Consider the following 3961-nt stretch of genomic DNA (forward strand, 5'->3'; position numbering starts at 1 on the left):
TACTGCCTCCAGTACTGCCTTTGGGCAGGAGTGGCTCATAGCTCAATGGTAGAGCGCAGGTTTTAAGAGCAGACTGCCCAGGCATCGGTGGTTCGAGACAGACAGACAGACAGACAGACAGACAGACAGACAGACAGACAGACAGACAGACAGACAGACAGTTCAGATGTTGTTTTGAATAAGTTGTTTTGCCGAAGAAGAACAACAACACAGAATATTGATAAACATTAGATTGTGTCAGCACGTGGAGAGATTTCGATATTTTGTGAAATGAATGTGTGTCATTATGAAATGGTGATGTCTTCTACTGCCTCCAGTACTGCCTTTGGGCAGGAGTAGCTCATAGCTCAATGGTAGAGCGCAGGTTTTAAGAGCAGACAGACAGACAGACAGACAGACAGACAGTTCAGATGTCGTTTTGAATAAGTTGTTTTGCCGAAGAAGAACAACAACACAGAATATTGATAAACATTAGATTGTGTCAGCACGTGGAGAAAGTTCGATATTTTGTGAAATGAATGTGTGTCATTATGAAATGGTGATGTCTTCTACTGCCTCCAGTACTGCCTTGGGGCAGGAGTGGCTCATAGCTCAATGGTAGAGCGCAGGTTTTAAGAGCAGACTGCCCAGGCATCGGTGGTTCGAGACAGACAGACAGACAGACAGACAGACAGACAGTTCAGATGTTGTTTTGAATAAGTTGTTTTGCCGAAGAAGAACAACAACACAGAATATTGATAAACATTAGATTGTGTCAGCACGTGAAGAAATTTCGATATTTTGTGAAATGAATGTGTGTCATTATGAAATGGTGATGTCTTCTACTGCATCCAGTACTGCCTTTGGGCAGGAGTGGCTCATAGCTCAATGGTAGAGCGCAGGTTTTAAGAGCAGACTGCCCAGGCATCAGTGGTTCGAGACAGACAGACAGACAGACAGACAGACAGACAGACAGACAGTTCAGATGTTGTTTTGAATAAGTTGTTTTGCCGAAGAAGAACAACAACACAGAATATTGATAAACATTAGATTGTGTCAGCACGTGGAGAGATTTCGATATTTTGTGAAATGAATGTGTTTCATTATGAAATGGTGATGTCTTCTACTGCCTCCAGTACTGCCTTTGGGCAGGAGTGGCTCATAGCTCAATGGTAGAGCGCAGGTTTTAAGAGCAGACTGCCCAGGCATCGGTGGTTCGAGACAGACAGACAGACAGACAGACAGACAGACAGACAGACAGACAGACAGACAGACAGACAGACAGACAGACAGACAGTTCAGATGTTGTTTTGAATAAGTTGTTTTGCCGAAGAAGAACAACAACACAGAATATTGATAAACATTAGATTGTGTCAGCACGTGGAGAAAGTTCGATATTTTGTGAAATGAATGTGTTTCATTATGAAATGGTGATGTCTTCTACTGCCTCCAGTACTGCCTTTGGGCAGGAGTGGCTCATAGCTCAATGGTAGAGCGCAGGTTTTAAGAGCAGACTGCCCAGGCATTGGTGGTTCGAGACAGACAGACAGACAGACAGACAGACAGACAGACAGACAGACAGACAGACAGACAGACAGACAGACAGACAGACAGACAGTTCAGATGTTGTTTTGAATAAGTTGTTTTGCCGAAGAAGAACAACAACACAGAATATTGATAAACATTAGATTGTGTCAGCACGTGGAGAGATTTCGATATTTTGTGAAATGAATGTGTGTCATTATGAAATGGTGATGTCTTCTACTGCCTCCAGTACTGCCTTTGGGCAGGAGTAGCTCATAGCTCAATGGTAGAGCGCAGGTTTTAAGAGCAGACAGACAGACAGACAGACAGACAGACAGACAGACAGACAGTTCAGATGTCGTTTTGAATAAGTTGTTTTGCCGAAGAAGAACAACAACACAGAATATTGATAAACATTAGATTGTGTCAGCACGTGGAGAAAGTTCGATATTTTGTGAAATGAATGTGTGTCATTATGAAATGGTGATGTCTTCTACTGCCTCCAGTACTGCCTTGGGGCAGGAGTGGCTCATAGCTCAATGGTAGAGCGCAGGTTTTAAGAGCAGACTGCCCAGGCATCGGTGGTTCGAGACAGACAGACAGACAGACAGACAGACAGTTCAGATGTTGTTTTGAATAAGTTGTTTTGCCGAAGAAGAACAACAACACAGAATATTGATAAACATTAGATTGTGTCAGCACGTGGAGAGATTTCGATATTTTGTGAAATGAATGTGTTTCATTATGAAATGGTGATGTCTTCTACTGCCTCCAGTACTGCCTTTGGGCAGGAGTGGCTCATAGCTCAATGGTAGAGCGCAGGTTTTAAGAGCAGACTGCCCAGGCATCGGTGGTTCGAGACAGACAGACAGACAGACAGACAGACAGACAGACAGACAGACAGACAGACAGACAGACAGACAGACAGACAGACAGACAGACAGACAGACAGACAGACAGACAGACAGACAGACAGACAGACAGACAGACAGACAGACAGACAGACAGACAGACAGACAGACAGACAGACAGACAGACAGACAGACAGACAGACAGACAGACAGACAGACAGACAGACAGACAGACAGACAGACAGACAGACAGACAGACAGACAGACAGACAGACAGACAGACAGACAGACAGACAGACAGTTCAGATGTTGTTTTGAATAAGTTGTTTTGCCGAAGAAGAACAACAACACAGAATATTGATAAACATTAGATTGTGTCAGCACGTGGAGAGATTTCGATATTTTGTGAAATGAATGTGTGTCATTATGAAATGGTGATGTCTTCTACTGCCTCCAGTACTGCCTTGGGGCAGGAGTGGCTCATAGCTCAATGGTAGAGCGCAGGTTTTAAGAGCAGACTGCCCAGGCATCGGTGGTTCGAGACAGACAGACAGACAGACAGACAGACAGACAGACAGACAGACAGACAGACAGTTCAGATGTTGTTTTGAATAAGTTGTTTTGCCGAAGAAGAACAACAACACAGAATATTGATAAACATTAGATTGTGTCAGCACGTGAAGAAATTTCGATATTTTGTGAAATGAATGTGTGTCATTATGAAATGGTGATGTCTTCTACTGCATCCAGTACTGCCTTTGGGCAGGAGTGGCTCATAGCTCAATGGTAGAGCGCAGGTTTTAAGAGCAGACTGCCCAGGCATCGGTGGTTCGAGACAGACAGACAGACAGACAGACAGACAGACAGACAGACAGACAGACAGACAGACAGACAGACAGACAGACAGACAGACAGACAGACAGACAGACAGACAGACAGACAGACAGACAGACAGACAGACAGACAGACAGACAGACAGACAGACAGACAGACAGACAGACAGACAGACAGACAGACAGACAGACAGACAGACAGACAGTTCAGATGTTGTTTTGAATAAGTTGTTTTGCCGAAGAAGAACAACAACACAGAATATTGATAAACATTAGATTGTGTCAGCACGTGGAGAGATTTCGATATTTTGTGAAATGAATGTGTTTCATTATGAAATGGTGATGTCTTCTACTGCCTCCAGTACTGCCTTTGGGCAGGAGTGGCTCATAGCTCAATGGTAGAGCGCAGGTTTTAAGAGCAGACTGCCCAGGCATCGGTGGTTCGAGACAGACAGACAGACAGACAGACAGACAGACAGACAGACAGACAGACAGACAGACAGACAGTTCAGATGTTGTTTTGAATAAGTTGTTTTGCCGAAGAAGAACAACAACACAGAATATTGATAAACATTAGATTGTGTCAGCACGTGGAGAGATTTCGATATTTTGTGAAATGAATGTGTTTCATTATGAAATGGTGATGTCTTCTACTGCCTCCAGTACTGCCTTTGGGCAGGAGTGGCTCATAGCTCAATGGTAGAGCGCAGGTTTTAAGAGCAGACTGCCCAGGCATCGGTGGTTCGAGACAGACAGACAGACAGACAGACAGAC

Source organism: Antennarius striatus, unplaced genomic scaffold, assembly GCF_040054535.1.
Source record: "Antennarius striatus isolate MH-2024 unplaced genomic scaffold, ASM4005453v1 scaffold_26, whole genome shotgun sequence".
NCBI classification, from domain to species: domain Eukaryota; kingdom Metazoa; phylum Chordata; class Actinopteri; order Lophiiformes; family Antennariidae; genus Antennarius; species Antennarius striatus.